Source organism: Caretta caretta, chromosome 14, assembly GCF_965140235.1.
Source record: "Caretta caretta isolate rCarCar2 chromosome 14, rCarCar1.hap1, whole genome shotgun sequence".
In the NCBI taxonomy this organism is placed as follows: domain Eukaryota; kingdom Metazoa; phylum Chordata; order Testudines; family Cheloniidae; genus Caretta; species Caretta caretta.
Window position 1 is genome coordinate 42,516,861 of NC_134219.1, and position 17,668 is coordinate 42,534,528.

Here is a 17,668-nt window from a genome sequence, read left to right on the forward strand (position 1 = left end):
TAACTCAGCTTTGCGGGTCACAGGGCTGTTCCTGTGATTTTTTACCTGCCTAAAAACTAGGCCCTGTGATCTCAGCATTGTAACACCTGAGTCCCTTCACGGATTGTCCCCTGTGCAACCAGTCTTCTCTCCGCAGAGCACAGCTGAGCAATTCCTCATTGACATGGGGGTGTACAGGACAGAGACAGAGCACAGGCTGGAGAGTGACATCCCAGTAAAACCCAAACTCTCATCCTAGAGCCACGATATTCCAGGGGGAGGCTAGGGGGACAAAACTAAGTCAGGAAGCAAACCCCAGGACTTAGGGTGACCAGATGTCCCGATTTTATAGGGATAGTCCTGATTTTTGGGTCTTTTTCGTATATAGGCTCCTATTACCCCCATCCCCATTTTTCACACTTGCTGTCTGGTCACCCTACCAGGACTGCCCCCAAAAGCTGCAAAGTGGAACAAGACAAAACAAATTGTTTTTAATCTTTTATTTACAGGAAGTAACAGGGAAGTAAAAGGAGCAGAGAAGGAGCTTTAATAATGACAGCGTATGGCAAGGAGATCCCCAGCTCCTAGAACAGTTTCCTTAATGGCACAAAAATAGCACCAATGTCCAGGAATTAATACAGGGAATTAATGAGTTACAGTCTCATTTTCAGGTTTCAGAGTAGCAGCCGTGTTAGTCTGTATTCGCAAAAAGAAAAGGAGGACTTGTGGCACCTTGGAGACTAACCAATTTATTTCAGCATAAGCTTTTGTGAGCTACAGCTCACTTCATCGGATGCATACAGTAACAGGTCATAAATCTCTCTGTCCCACTCATGTTCCCTTTCCTTCTCCCTTTTCCTTCACACCACCCTTTTCTACTCAGCATTTTTCTAGCCTTCACTTACCACCCCTGTTTATTTTCCTGTGTCTCTCCCACTCTCCTCTCCTCCCTCCCACAGATCTTTCCTTTTGGCTTCTCCATTCCCCCCCCTTCCCGATTTTATCCCTTCCCCTCTTCTGAACCCCTGTCAGGGATATTTTCCCGTCACTCTTTTCATTTCTGTTTTCTAACATTTCTCCAGGACTCTCCTTTTATTCTTGTTTTATTTTCATTCACATTTTTCCTTCTTGCTTCTTCTAATTCCCTCTGGTTAAACCCACCCTATCTCCCTATCTCCCCCAGGGCTGCCAACCTCAGGAGTTTTAAAATATCATGAGACTGACCAAAAATGATTTAAAAAACCTGTTATATAATGGTTTTTGGTCTCTCTGCACCCCCGCCCATCCCATCTGTGTGACAATTACAAATTTGCCAGCTCTTCAGGACAGTGACTTGTGCCTCTTTGGCAGGAGCTCTGGCTGGGAGACCCCAATGAGAGATTTGTACAAAACGTTCCCTTCTGCTGCAGAGCTTCCAGCTTCTCCCCAACCCCCCAAACCCTGATTGATTCATGCAGTGTCCCTGCCACCCCGACATCTGCCTGTCCCCAGACCAGCTGTTAGTGTTACCCCCTGCCCAACCCCCACCTCTGCCCCTCAGGACCCCTCTGCCCCTCCTGCAGCTCCAGGGCTTCTTCCCCCCTCCCATCCCTGGGGCTGCAGGGAGGGAGGAGGTGGAGTACCCAGGGGCCATAGAGATGGGGACTGAGCAGATGGGAGTCCTGCAGGGTCACAGAGACTGGATGACTTACTAAAGAAGCCCATTTTTTCATTCCTTTCCCTCCAATCACTCTAACTTATTCAATGAAACTGTTTGAGCCTGGATGGTCAGAGTCCTATCGGACCATAGCGGAGAGAGACAAAAAGGCTACAAAATCCTTAAAGCAATGAGATTGGCTTCTCTACGCCCATCACTCCCTGCTCTATATGGTTTGATAGTCCAGAGACTCCACAGCCATAGATACCACAGGGTAGAAAGTCTGTAGGAAGACAGGAATCCTCCAGAGTCAGAGAGACTGGTGGGTGTCTGAGGCTAAAGAGTCTGATTTCAGGGTCCCTGATGGGATATCCCCCACTGGTGCCTCAGGGACACAGGCTGAGCCGAGATCCTGGCCCCACCCCAAGCCAGGGTCGGATTCTCTCCCCAGGGACGGAGCCTGGCAGGAAAGTGAAGATCGGGGCCTCGGCACCAGCATCGATAAATGTCACCTGCCCCCGGCCACAGTCCAGACAAACCCGGATCCTGCTGGGGGCCTGGCTCGGGGGCAGGGGGGGTCGCAGGCAAGGTGAGAGGGGATAAAATAACCAAAAAAATGGATTGAGTGTAAACACAGTCACAATGATTTAAGGCAACCTGGATACAGAGAAAATGGAAAACTATGAACAGGATACATTATTGGCAAAACAAAACAAAACCCTGCAGCACTCAACTTAATTGCATTTCTCTGTTTCTAGGTAACTTTCAATAACATTCTACATCCCACAATAGGCAAAGATTGTTAAAAGTGGACCTATTGAAGATACAATGGGTCTGGTCATGATGCACAACCAACCCAATCACAGTTTTCAATCCGTTGGCCAAGGCCTTTGAGAAAAGTTTATAGTTGGATCAACACAGGAACACAGATCTCCAATCCTTTCCCTCCCCAAGGTACCCCTTCTTAAGCAAAAGGGTGAGAATTGCTCGACAACAACTAAGTGGTAATATCGTCTCCCTGATGCTCTCCTGAAAAACCTGGAGCAAGTCAGTCCCAAAAAGGGTCCAAAAGGCCTTGCAAAACTCAACAGGCAAACCATCATTACCAGGTGTCTTCCCTGGATCATTTAGGGCATGTGACACTGTATGGATTCTGGGGGACATTTGAGCATATTATGAATAATTAAATGCTTGTCAGCTGGACCCCAAACAGATGGCTGCTTGTGCATTTGATGGAGCTGCAAACTTCTCTGGAAGACATGGTGGAGTACAAGCTTTGCTCAGAGAAAAGTTTAACACTAATCTCTCCTATACACACTGCAGAGGCCATCTACGCTACGAGCTGCAGACTCTTCAAAAGACATTTAAAAAGCTATAAATTTAATGTCTTCATTTTATTCTTTTTTCAGCAAGAGTCCAAAAAGACTGAATATCTTGGATATCCTTGGCTGTTGTCTTAAAATTACTCCAGCCATTATTACTGGCTTTGGAAAGTATCTACCAAGATGGGATGGATCTAAGTAGTGAGGCTGGTGGGTTACTTTTGCTACTACGTTCAGAGAAGACTATTGCCATTCTCTCTCTCGTAAGTCTACTGTTGAAACCACTTGGGTCATTAAACAAAGTCATCCAGGCATCTGCTACAACAGCAGTAGATCTTTGTCGAGCAACAGAAGCTACATTTGGATCAGAGAGCTATCCATTGAAAGAGCACTGGAAGAAGCAAAGACTTCAGTCCAGAAGTTGACTAATGAAAGCATTTATATTGAATCCTTAAGTGAAGAGGACAAGAAGCGTTAGTTAAGGCAACTGAAAAAGTACACAGACTTGATTCTTAAAAATCTACAACAGTGACTTCTAGATTCTACTCAACCACTGTGTAGCTTTTACAGATGCCTGTCCTATAAAACACTGGCAGCTGAGTGGAGTGAGACACTACCAGCAATGGGGCTGCCATGTGCTCAGGACAGAATAGAGAACTTGAACACAGAGTGGAATATCATACAACGAACTTCTTTTTTATCATCACTAGTGGCTCGACCTGATCTTTGTGCTGTGTTTCCTGGGCTGAAAGAAGTAGGAATTCATCTCTTGCTACTCCCAGTCACAACAGCTACAGTTGAGCGTTCTTTTTCATCACTGAATAGAAATGTGTGTTTTGAAAGAAGTCGCCTTCTGCCTGATCACGTGAATGAACTAATGAGCATCTCAATTGAAGGAATGGAAGTTCCGGACACAGGAGAAGCCACCGAAGATGAGCGCATTGCATTCAAGAAGTTCATTAACAGAGTTGTGTAAAATTATAACAAGAAACCAAGAAGGATGTAGATCAGAGGTGGGCAAACTATGGCCTGCGGGCCACATACAGCCTGCAGGACCGTCCTCCCGGCCCCTGAGCTCCCCTCCAGGGAGGCTAGCCCCCGGCCCCTCCCCCGCTCTTTCCGCTCCCCTGCGGGCACACCACCTCATGGGCAGCGCTCTGGGCGGCAGGGCTGCACGCTCCTGCAGGGCAGAGTGGCAGCGTGTTTAGCTCTGGCCAGATGGCACAGCTGCCAGACACGCTGCTCTGTGCAGCATGGTAAAGGGGCTGGGGGGTTGGATAAGGGACAGGAGGTCCCAGGGGGCAGTCAGAGGACAGGGGGTGGTTGGATGGGACGGAGGTTCGGGTAGGGGGGGTGAGTTCCGATGAAGTGAGCTGTAGCTTACAAAAGCTTATGCTCAAATAAATTGGTCAGTCTCTAACGTGCCACAAGTCCTCCTGTTCTTTTTGCGGATACAGACGAACATGGCTGCTACTCTGAAACCTGCATTGTTAGAAGTACCAGGGCTGGCCCCACATCAAATGACGCCTCAGGTAAGGAGCATCTTTGACACCCCCCCTCCATTTGTTAAACCTTTAAATACTTTATTTTTTAATCACATTTGTAGCTCATTTCATGACTTTGACGCACGATTTCTCTCTCTCACATAAGATGATGCATTTGCAGACTAGGATCTGTAAATCTTACAGAAACTTCTTAGTTTTAAGAATAACCGAAATGTACTAACATCAAGAAATTGAACTGCGCACCAACACTGGGTGGACAAGTATTGAACAGTGTGACAGCAGGTGACAGACTTAGAACGTTAACAGGGCCACAATTAGGGGCATTATACTTCAAAAATTCTATTTTCCCTTTTATCGCTACCAACAAAAACAGCACCCTGAGCCTGGCACCCCACAAGCCGGGCACCCCAGGCAGTCACCTGTCCCTAAATCCGGCCCTGACCAGGACACAAAAGAAAAGTCATTCAAAGAGAAAAAATATTTTACATCTGCCCCCTCAATTCTGCTGCCACTGGCAGTAGCGTGCTCTGCCTAGAGAGTAGGATTAGGCCTGGTAAACTAGGGAAAGTGGAGGATCTTTTAAGTGGCTGGGAACCTGATCCCAATCCTGCTGACGTCAATGGAAAGAATCCCAGTGATTTCAATGGATTTGGATCAGCACCTCAGGGCCTTGCCAGCTTTTGGTGCTCAGGTTTCCAGTGTGGGAATCCCGTTATCACCTGAGGACTAGTTGGCAGTTCCTGCAGACTGTCATCTCCTGTTTCCTTGTCTGTGCTCTTCAAACAGGATTCTGTGACCCTAGCGCTGGGATCTGCTCTGGCTCCCAGTATATATTTGGTGCAATTCAAGGTGTTTGGTTTTTGACACAAGAAGCACCGAATGGTTTAGGACCAGGCGACCACCTCTCTCCTGATGTGATACAAGGGTGGCGGAGAGCAGCTGGGATGCTCAGTCTTACACTCTCACTGGTTTTAGTGGGAGAAGAATGGTGGTGGGAAGCTTTCAGTGAAGGATCTTCAGCACTGCAACACCCCATTGGTCTGGCACATCTAGAGTCCATTCTCTGTCGGGAAGGGAATGGATGGAAGAGGATGTAACTGAGATAAGGTGTGTTGGGGAGTTATTAGTCCTGAAGGCTTAGGGAGGCAGGAAGGTGTTTATAAAACAAACCAAACATAACCAACCAACCAACCAACCTGCTCCTGGTCCCTTCACCTTTGTATTTGCAACTAAAGAGAGAGTGATGGGCTCTTTTTATAAATATAAAACCTAATCATTTTAATGGTTTAGGTTTGTATTACCCGCAGTAAAAGAACATCCATCCAATGAGCTGGGCCCTCTTGGCAATTTTTACAAAAGACATGGATGAACAAGCAGACTGCAAATTACCCCAAGGTCAGATCAAGTAGTCCAGCAACAACAGAAACACAGCTAAAGAACAACAAGTAAGGGCCCGCTCCTGCTCTGTGCTTACATTTACACACTGGGATTACTTCCATTGACTTCAATGGGACTGCTCGCAGTGCATAAACTTCATTTGTAAGGCACTGCAGGCCTGGGGCCTAAACGAAAAACTATAGGAAGCAGCAGAGGCCTGGAGGATTCCTACCTGGTTCCAACTTGTGAACATCAAACAGTTATAAAATAAATAATAAAACCAGGCAGAGAGGAGATGAATCCGGAGCTGTGGCAGAACGAGAGAACCTTTATCTTCACTGAAATGTCATCCAGACAACAGGAAGAATAAAAAGAACACAACAACAGTATAACTTAATGAGTAGGCTTCAGTGATTAGGACAAGCTGGATATTAGAGTTTGAGGAACAGAAAATTGCAAAGGACACATGTAATAAAAATAGGGATAAATGCATTGTTATGTGAACTCGTTTGCATATTATGCAGTGACAGCAGTCGTCCCATAGTCTGCACAAAAAAGAGCAGATCAGTGTAAAATGATATTAATGTCCCATGACCCAGGGAAAAAAAAGAGAGAGAGAGAGAAGGAACTCCCCTGAATATGAATTAAGAGAATTAAGGGCAGGATTTTGAAAATCATTGAGTACTGGCCTAATTCTGCCCCACTGAAGTTAATGGGAAAACTTGAAATGACTAACAGGGGCAGCAAGGTTAGACCAATACTGAGAGGTTTAAATAATCTGACCCTAAAATAGTAGGTGTCAGCATATTTCCTTCTTGTGATTAGAATGACAGCTTTAGAATTTTTTCTTCACAACAATCCCATAACGCCCCCCCCCCCCCCCCCCCAGACACAGATTTTTCTGTTCCCATCATGGGAAACAATTAGCGAATGTAATAGGTAAAGTTGAATACACTGAACATAAAAAACATAGCAGGTGGGAAATATATAGGAACAGAACACGTTATGATAGTTTGTTTTTATTGCCAAAGCATGTAGGCACCAGTCACTGATCAGGACCCCTTTGAGCGAGGCACTGTACAAAACATGTAACAAAATCCAGATCTCTGCTCATGGAGGAGATCCCCTCGCTCATGGATCTCTACTGTTCCACACACACAAAAAAATACATGTGGGTTTTTTTTTTTAAAAAAAGTTGCCTTTTGGTATCTGAGATTTTAGGTCACACTCAGGTCATATTCTCTAGCTTTTTTCTGCAATCACAAGGGCTAGAAACTTTCTTTAAACATTAAAACTGAAATTCTCTCATAATCACAGGACAAGAACAGCTGGGGTTTTAAGGAAAATATCAAATATTTCAAGACTCAAGACAAAATTATGAGAGAATTGACACCACTTGAATATATTTCAATATATTTCATTAAACAATAAATGAAAAAATGGCGTTCAGAACAATGCAGAAATAACCACAAAAGCTTTCTTGTGATTGATTTAAAAAAAAAATTTCAAAATGAATGTTATTTCGAGTAGATTTCAAACAAGTTCAGACTAAAAGGAATGAAAAGATTTTTTATTACTGTTATGTTTCTCATGCATCATTTCTTTTAAAAAATGAGAGTGAGGGCGAGAAAATGGGAAAGTCCCGAAACCCACTCCCCCAAAATCAAAGTGTTTGTGTCCATTCATTTTTTTTCCAAATTATTTCAAGCTGTTTTTTTTCAATGGAAAGTTCCATAAACATTTCAAATCAATCAAACAAAAATCATGCAATTTTTAGGGTGAAAAATAATTCCCCTTTTTTTAATCGGGCACAGAGATACCCTCATGAATTCTCCCCGCTGACGGCTTTTCGCACAGGGAATAACCTGTCTCACAGTAACATGGGCCTTTCTTGCCATCAAATCTTCCCTAAACCCAGGACCATAAAAATCACCCCTGCTAACCACCCTTTTACAGCTCTGTGGCCACAAAGACAGGAGGCAACATTAAGTTATCACAGGACAACAATGCAATGTGTACAAACTGATCACTCTGGTTGTTGTGGATCCCTTGACACGCATACAGAAGACCAGTACCAAGCCACAAGTGGTGACATCCCCTCATTGTCTAATTGCATTAAAGATTCTGGCCCAGATTCAGTCATTATGTCCATCCCTATTCAGCACATTTCAAAGGGTGCTTCACTTTAGGCACATGCTTAATTCCCACTGATCTCAAAATGAATAAAGTAATTTCTTTCCATTGATTCTGGACAAAACTGGACGTTTTTTCCCTTAAAACATCAGAAGCAAAAGGACTCAGCCCCACAGACAGCTCGAAAACTACCGACAACAAGCAGGCCAGGAAACTTTACTGATTGCTGCTGAGTTTGCAGCGCCACGTTTCTTCCTCTATTCTAAATACAGGAAGTTCCTTTGTTACAAATCTCCCCTTAACGACCCTAAAAACGGGATTGGGCCCAGGATCCTTGGTGAAACACAGGAACAGAGGAAAGGAATTACCTAGTGACTGTACTGTACAAACCCGGCAGGGCTAGGAAACCGACCTGAAATGGATTGGAGGGCATGTCATTCTCAACGTACACATGCGGAACCGTTCCCATAAAGAGCAAAACAAATTCTCAGGGGATTCTCAAGTCTTTGTGTTATTACCAATCTGTCCAAGACAGAGCCCTGACTGTTACCGAGTCAGGCAGCCACAGTTCACCTACCGGATTGATCCTCCGGAGACGGTTCATGGCGCGTAGGGGGCGGTCTGTCCTTCTGAAAGCCTCAGGCTTTGCCGAGATAGTCCTCAAACTATAAGTTATTTCATTTCATCAAGATGCCCAGCTACTTCCGGGTATCAAATAGCTGCCGTCTGATCACAGCCTTTTCTAGCAGGGTTGGGTTTTGATTTTATTGTGTTTAAAGAATCCTGTTCTTGTTCCACAGGGATAAACGCACTGTCCGCCGGCAGCATCTACTGAGTGTGAAAGCGAAAGTAACAGAGGGACTCGGAAATGGCAGCAACCTCGGGTGGGATCTGAGAATCTCCTCTTAAAGAAACAGCCACGTGGCTGCTGAGACAGAACTGGCCGGCCCGGAAGAGTCAAAGTTTCCGGGGCTCCGAATGACCTGAATACAGGAGTGATTGTGAAGAGACTGGCTCTTGCTTTTGGGTGAACTGTAGTAAATGTCACAAATAATCGTCACCTTCTACATTATGTCACCAGAATAAACATTCCCCTGCGGACAGTTAGGAATAATATGAACAATACCTTTGCAGTGCGAAACTGGGGTAGAGGGTGAACCTCATTCTTCATGACTGTAACATCAGAAGATTGAAGCCCTGGCTCTCCCTAGGGACAAGACTCAGTCTGAGGCCGAAAAGAGAAGTCAGAGAATAGAATAGCATTAAGGAATCCTGAGTTCTGACCGGACACCAAACAACGTTCTGTCCCGGAATAAGTGATCGGTTGGAAATACTAATAGTAACACTGCACCCCGCATTCTTCATAGAAATGTTATTATTATATGATTATGGTGTAACTAAAATATGTTTTATGCAACATGGGTCATGTAAGATGTCCTTGGAAAGGTACTGAATACATCCAGTGTTGTGAGCTGTAGCTCACGAAAGCTTATGCTCAAATAAATTGGTTAGTCTCTAAGGTGCCACAAGTCCTCCTGGTCTTTTTGGGAATACAGACGAACACGGCTGCTACTCTGAAAACTATGGTTACTGAATATGATTATCCTGTTTGTATGCATGTATCAATTCTGTATCTAAAGTTAGAGATATTGACTCTGTAGCAATTACAACTGTGTTTTCACCTGGGGAACGCCCACTAGACAGTGAGCACTCAAGCTGGATGGGCCATTAGGAAGGAAAGTAGAACTGTGAAGATACTAATCTCCCTCCTTCCTGAGAAGTCTCCTAGGAGGCTCCTTAGACACTGCAAGGTCAGGTGATCCTGTTACCTGGCACTGGCCACCATCTTAACCTGGTACTTTCCCACTGGGATGGGTGTGGGTCAGACTAGGAGACAAAGGATTCCTGCCATATACTAAAGCTATATAGGGGAAGGAGTGACACCATCAATGATTCTTCTCGGTTTCTGTGCCCAAAGAAACACTTAGAAACACCTGAGAAACAAGGACTGAACTGGGGAGAAGGGCTGAATGCAGGTTAGAAGGATTTCTAGCCTGTGAATGAAACACCTGGGAAACCCAAGCTGTGAAGCTAATGCAGCTTGTGCCTTGTGAATCTGCCAACCTGTTTGCACCATCACTTAAGATGAGGATCTGCTCTTTTTCACCAACCTCTTTAGTATATTAAGCTTAGATTGTGGGAGTTGTTTGTTTGTTTGCTAAGTAATCAGCTTTGATCTAAACAACGAGGAGTCCTGTGGCATCTTAAAGACTAACACATGTATTTGGGCATAAGCTTTGGTGGACTGGAACCCACTTTATCAGATGCATGAAGTGGAAACTTTAGTTTGGCAATGTAATGATGCTAGTTCTGGCAGAACCCATCTGAGAGTGCCAATTCAGGACAAATTGCTTAAAGCAGGTCAGTTACAGCCCAAGGCTGGGGTTTCTGTGCACACCAAGACAAATCAAACCAGCCAAACAGAGAAGACTTTGGTTTTACCCCACTGGCTAACCACAAGTCACACAAGCAATTCCCTTAGACACTCCAGGTTCTCACTATCACCACCAGTGCCACTCCTTATGAGGACAAATGGTTATGAAAACCAATACCCCAGTAAAAGAAAAAAGCTTCTCTCGATCCCAAAGGACCAGACCCCAGTCAATATACAAATCAGTTCTTCCCCACAAATCACACTGTTGCCAATCCTTTCGAATCTAAAATCTAAAGGTTTATTCATAAAAGGAAAACAATATAGATGAGAGCTAGAATTGGTTAAATGGAGTCAATTACATACAGTAATGGCAAAGTTCTTGGTTCAGGCTTGCAGCAGTGATAGAATAAACTGCAGGTTCAAATCAAGTCTCTGGAGAACATCCACAGCTGGGATGGGTCTTTCAGTCCTTGGTTCAAAGCTTCAGTGTAGCAAAGTCCCTCCAGAGCTCAGAAGCAGGATTGAAGACAAGATGGAGGAGCTGCAGCAGCTTTTTATAGTCTCTTGCCATATGGTCTTTTTTTCTTTGTCCCAAAGACAAGCTGTCCATCACCTGGCCTGGAAAAACCTCAGAGTTCTGTCCATAGGCGGGTCCCTGCATACCTTGCTGAGTCACAAGGTGTGTCTGCCTTCTCTCAGTGGGTCAGTTGTATAGCTCATGGTCCTTAATGGGCCATCAAGCAGGCTAGGCAGAGCTGACACCAACTTGTCTGGGGTAGCACCCAAAAGCACAGCATAAGTTTGAAATACAGACAGTACAGAGCCAATACTTATATCTTTAAATACAAAAATGATACATGCAAACAGATAGCATAATCCTAACCAGTAAACCATAACCTCGTCTTAGACACCTTATATGACCCCCTTTATACAAGATTTGGTGCCACTACAGGACCTTGGTTGCAACAATGTTCTATATGGTCCCAGTTCAAGTCAATAACGTCACAGGCAGGTATATATACACATGCAAAGATGGGTGTGTTACATTACTATGCGGAGGACCAGTGTTAACAAGGTCAATTCAATCAGAGTGAATGTGGCCTACTCCTAATAGTTGATGAGAAGGTGTGAATATCAAAAGGGAAAATTACTTCTTGTAGTGAGCTAGCCACTCCCAGTCTCTATTCATACCCAGTCTGATAGTGTTACATTTGCATACGAATTCATAAGGGGGGGAAAAGGAGCTGTGCATCTCTCCCCACACATTAAGGGAGGGAGCAAATTTCATGAGCTTACGCTGTGTAGCTCCCTATACAGCGCAAGACAATATAACTTTGGGTTCATGCTCCAGAAGGGTTTTGTGCACTTGAGTGCTGGGCAACTCCCTGAGCAGAGGCTCCCCCCACAGCGCTGATGGCAGTCTCTGTGTGATTCTACAGCTGGGTGTGGCCCTACCTGTGTGTGTGCTGGGGAAGGCTGGCGGGCCTGGCGCAGTACCTGAGGTGGCAGCCCAGAAGTGGGGTTCAACCCGTCACACTAATATTTACTAAACCACATCACAGACATAATACCTCTAAATAAAGAGTATTGACAGTTACACACAGGTAGGGTTGCCAACTTTCTCAGACTAGACTGACTGGATGCCGTTGATGCAAAATGGTGTCCGGTCCGGGAAAGTTGGCAACCCTACACATAGGGGGTGGCACATTAGTCACTGGACCAATGGGTCCTATGCCAGGGGCCACAGCCAATTGGGGAACCACTGGAAGCGCTCCCATGCCCTGACCAGCACATCTGCCCGGTGCTCCTGTGGGGGAGCATGGGGGAGAGGGGAGGGAGACTGCAGGAAAAAGGGGTGGGGAGAGGCCCCCACTTGCTCTGGCCCAGGATCCCACAAATGCTGAATGTGCCACTGCACACAGGGCTGTCTCTGACTCTGGACAAGTAAATATGATTATATTTTAGCTACACTGTCATAAATATAAAGGGAAGGGTCACCACCTTTCTGTGCACAGTGCTATAAAATCCCTCCTGGCCAGAGGCAACACCCTGTCACCTGTAAAGGGTTGAGAAGCTAAGATAACCTCGCTGGCACCTGACCAAAATGACCAATGAGGAGACAAGATACTTTCAAATATGGAGGGGAGGGGGGGAAACAAAGGGTTTGTCTGTCTGTGTGATGCTTTTGCTGGGAACAGTCAGGAATGCAGCCTTACAACTGTTAGTTAGTAAGTAATCTAGCTAGAAATGCGTTAGATTTCCTTTTGTTTAATGGCTGGTAAAATAAGCTGTGCTGGATAGAATGCATATTCCTGCTTTTTGTGTCTTTTTGTAACTTAAGGTTTTGCCTAGAGGGATTCTCTATGTTTTGAATCTGATTACCCTGTAAGGTATTTACCATCCTGATTTTACAGAGGTGATTCTTTTACCTTTTCTTTAATTAAAATTCTTCTTTTAAGAACCTGATTGCTTTTTCATTGTTCTTAAGATCCAAGGGTTTGGGTGTGTGTTCACCTGTACAAATTGGTGAGGATTCTTATCAAGCCTTCCCCAGGAAAGGCAGTGTAGGGCTTGTGGGGATATTTTGGGGGAAGACATCTCCAAGTGGACTCTTTCCCTGTTCTTTGTTTAACATGCTTGGTGGTGGCAGCATAAGGTTCAAGGACAAGGCAAAGTTTGTACCTTGGGGAAGTTTTTAACCTAAGCTGGTAAGAATAAGCTTCGGGGGTCTTTCATGCAGGTCCCCACATCTGTACCCTAGAGTTCAGAGTGAGGAAGGAACCTTGACAAAAAAGAAAAAGAAATGGAGGCAAAGGGAAAAGAGAGGAAGCATGCACTGGAGATAGAGAAGGCAAAGGCTCAGCAGAATATACCGGATAACCCTAACAATCCTTCCCCAACAATCCACAAATGGGAACAACTATGTCCACAGTATGATGAATCCAGTGATATTGCTGAATATTTTCTCACCTTTCAGAGACTGTGCACACTCCATCAAATTCCTGAAGCTCACAAGATGACCACATTGGTCGCAAAATTGACTGGAAGAGCTCTGGACATAGTCAATAAGATGCCTATTGGTGAGGCTTCTGACTATAATAAATTCAAGGATTTGGTTTTAAAGCAATTTCAAGTTACACCTGAAACTTACAGAGTAAAATTTAGAGTCCTTAAGAGAGGACCTGGACTAAGTAATGTGGCTTATATAAACCAGATGAAGGATCTGTTAGATAAATGGGTCAAAGGAAGGGGTGTAATTAACTTTGAAGGAATGTGTGATTTGATGACTCAGGAGCAATTCCTGAATATATCCAAGGAGGATATAAAACAGTGTTTATGGGATAAGAAAATGGATTCAGCAGAAAGTCTTGCTTCTTATGCTGATCAATACGAGCAGTCCCAGACTGCCAGAGAGGCGGGACAAACTGGAACAAAATGGGTGGAGGGAGGAGAGAGAAACGACCCTGGTCACAGTTGGAGCGGATACCAGAAGGGAACCCTCAGACCACACCCTACTACCGGGGGCAGCCCAAGACCCCAGTTACACACCAAGGAACACTCCAGACACCTTATCGTCCCACCATTCTCCAGCAACGCAACCCACCTCGCCCCAGTGACTCATCAGCTGGACGATGTTTTAAATGTAATGAGCCTGGGCATGTAAAGGCCAACTGCCCCAAGATCCCCAACAGATTACAGTTCATTGCACTGGAATCACACCAGAGAGCTATGGAGGGAGCGGAGCGAAAGAGGCAGAAAAAATAAACAAATATAGAGAATCCCTCTAGGCAAAACCTTAAGTTTCAAAAAGACACAAAAAAACAGGAATATACATTCCATCCAGCACAGCTTATTTTACCAGCCATTAAACAAAAGGAAATCTAACACATTTCTAGCTAGATTACGTACTAACTAACAGTTGTAAGGCTGCATTCCTGATCCGTTCCCAGCAAAAGCATCACACAGACAGACAAACCCTTTGTTTCCCCGCCCCCCACCCCGTCCAGATTTGAAAGTATCTTGTCTCCTCACTGGTCATTTAGGTCAGATGCCAGCGAGGTTATCTTAGCTTCTTAACCTTTTACAGGTGAAAGGGTTTTGCCTCTGGCCAGGAGGGATTTTATAGCACAGTATACAGAAAGGTGATTACCCTTCCCTTTATATTTATGACATACGCTTTTATCATTAACATCTGAACCCATCATTAAAATATTATATCTCTCCAGCTAGTTTCTTCTAGCTCCTCCTTCATCCTTTCTCTTTTCAGTTTCTCTTGCCCAGCAGTGGCAGGAGGTGCTGAGGAGAGCTAGAAAACCCTGCCTGGAAGAGAAAAGCAAACAATGTCTGGTGAAGTTGCTGAGCTGGAAACTCCATCCGAGAAAAATAAGAAAGGTCAAAGCTTGAGGAGCCTGAGGAATTCAAGCTGCTGCCTCCTCCTCCTTCCCCATTTGGCACCAGCCTCCTGAAGACATTGGCTCTCCCTGGGGCTGCTCTGGGTTTAGTGACTAGCTCTGCTCTGACACAGTTCTCCAGCTCTGGCAGACGTCTGGCTCCTTGCAGACATTCTGGGCCAATGTTACTATTATTGAATCACGCTGTGATTGGACACATTGGTGCAGCTGGGAAGTGAGAACTGGCTCCATTGCTGCAAATATGTTTCTCTGAGCCCTGCTGCTCCTTGGCAGCCAGATGCCAGGCCCTAGTGATTTAAACCAGGAGCAGACAGATACAAATCACACCCCTTATACCACTGGGAGTGAAAGAGCTTCAACTTTGTCCCAGTTTGTCCCTTATCTGAGAGAGATGGTCTCCTGCAGCAGTTCCCCTGCCATTAACATGCCTGAGGCCACTGCTGGAATTGCTGCTGTGGGGAAGAAATCTATAGTTCATTCCATTCTAGCTGCCTTTGAACGTGATGTATCAGCCCGAAAAAAGATGGAAGCTAAGCGCCATGTGCCCTGCAGAGCTTCCAAATTCTTGGGGTTTGTGGAATGTTCCTCATTCAGGCGCCTTCTGTTGCATGTCAAAGGCAGATGCCATGACACAGACACCTGTGAAAGGAGACACCCCTATCAAGTGCCCTGCAGTCCACTGCACTAGAAGCCATGAGTGTGAGGGTTTGAATCTCATTTCTACAGGTTTGTGCTTGTATTGTCCTGAACATCCTAATCTTTGTTAGTGATAAAACCTCATATCCCCTCAAAAGCAGTTAAGCATTAGACATGTTCTCTCCGTGCTTCACCATTAAGGTAGCGGGGAAGTGTGATATTTTGGGAAATCTGCCTTTACACCTTATGAATGCTGGTTGCTGTTGTGAGTGGTTGTTAATGTATTTTTGAACGTGTCTGTGAATTCCACTGTTTCTGGCAGCACCTTCATCTGATACACACCAGACAGAGGACAATAGGAAGCGCTTAACCTAAATGTCCGTGCTTTGACCACACAACTGTTATGCTACCTAGCAATTGTACCCTAAGGGAAACCTGTTTTCCACCTGTCCTCTACAGGCGGCTGGTGTCGGAGGAATGGAATGTTACGGAGCAGAAATCCAAGGTGTGATGCTAGCTTTTAAAAACCACAGAAGCAGGGTAGGTCAGGAGAATACTCCCAGAGAGCCACACAGAACAGGAAGCGTTGGGCAGGAGAGAAGAAGGGGTAAGGACTGGCCAAGGTCAGAGTAGAAGAGCTGGGGGAGAAGCCTCCAGGTTTCAGCACACAAGGGATGCATGGCAACAGAAGGATGCTGGGTGAACTCTGACCCCAGCCCAAAGAGTGCTCTGGAGTAGGGAGGAAACATGTGGGTAGGGTTTGGTTTTGTGTAGGTCTGTGTGATGCTTCTGCTGTGAAAAGGCAATGCTGTGTTTGAGTCCTGTGCAAAGTTAGTCTGTTATGTGCTACACTTATCACATGCCCCTAAAAGAGTTAGCCTGTAACCCAGCAGGCTCACCCCTCAGATGGGATGCTGGGAGAAGGTGTGTTTCAGCTACTGGGGTAGCCTGGGGGTCAGTGGTGGACGGTAGCCTAAGGCAGGTGGGCTGAGGAGCTTCATTTCCATGAATGGGTAAGAGAGTGAGACATACTGCCCAGGAAACATACCAAGGAGGCCAAAATACTGCGTCCTGCTGAAACCCAGGGAAGCTTTAAAACACCCCATGATCCAGGGGCTGGATTCCCCTCCTAGCACTCTGGTCGGTGGGGACACTCAACCAGACCTGTGACAAGTGGCTGCACAAGGTCACTGCAGGAGGAAGAGAATACTGTTTTGAACACTGTTTGCCAGAAGCTGGGAATGGGCGACAGGGGATGGATCGCTTGATGATTGCCTGCTCTGTTCGTTCCCTCTGGGGCACCTGGCATTGGCCACTGTTGGAAGACAGGACACTGGGCTAGATGGACCTTTGGTCTGACCCAGTACGTCTGTTCTTATGTTCTAACCCATAGCAGCATAGCCACCCAACAGACCTGCCTATCAGGATTTCTGAATGGTCTATATGGTATTTGGTTACCTATCACTAACCACAGCACCACAACAGAGCCCAGGAGAGAACCCAGGAATCCTGATCTCCAGTCTGCTGTCTAGTAAACAGCTGTATATGCTGCAGAATGTGTGTCAAGCACCCCTCCCTCCCCGGGGTTGAGCCACAGAAACAATAGCAATTACTCCTGAAACTCAAGTAATAGATAGGGTGATTTTGTGGTTGCAAGTCATAATTTTCCCCCGAGATTTTTCAATGCTTTATTTCATTTAGACCATAGTTAAACTGTTATAATCTGTAGCCTCTCCGCCCCCCCCCCCCCCCCCGCCCGTCACTGGCAAGCAGCCTGTGGGGGCCGGAGAGGAGCGCTAGGACCAGGGAGAAAGTGGGCAGGGGGAGGGATCCTGTTTACCCCTCCCCAGCCCTGCTGCGCCTGCAGTTTACTCCTGGCACCTCCCTCGCTCCAGGGACCAACCCTAGCTCCCGCCCCGCTGTGCTTTTGCCCCCAGCCCCTGCCTTGCTCCAGTCAGCAGGGACTAATCCTCCCCCCGTGCCCCATTGTGCTCGTCTTGCCCCTGGCCCCTGCCTCGCTCCAGCTGGGGACCAATCCTCCCCCCCCCCACCCGTCTCGCTGTCAGGGTGGATAACAATCAATGATTTAAAAAAAAATTTAAAAATTGGATTTTTTGGATAAAATGCTTTTTGAGAAAAAAACCTATCTAAAGATAGTTTTAATTAAGATAGGTTATAGCTCAAAGATCGCTCATCATGGAATAGGGATGATAAATTATATTTCTATCGTATGA

The 17,668-nt window shown here is 45.6% G+C and overlaps 1 protein-coding gene across 1 annotated transcript in view; it reads right to left on the minus strand.

The window, feature by feature from the left end:
- LOC142069251 (butyrophilin subfamily 1 member A1-like) overlaps positions 1-8,806 on the minus strand; it is a 33,272-nt gene extending 24,466 nt beyond the window's left edge. Inside the window, exon 1 of the mRNA XM_075119854.1 lies at positions 8,530-8,806. The gene's annotated coding sequence lies outside the window, so the exon portion shown is untranslated. The remainder of the gene's footprint in view (positions 1-8,529) is intronic.
- Between the last annotated feature and the right edge of the window lie 8,862 nt (positions 8,807-17,668).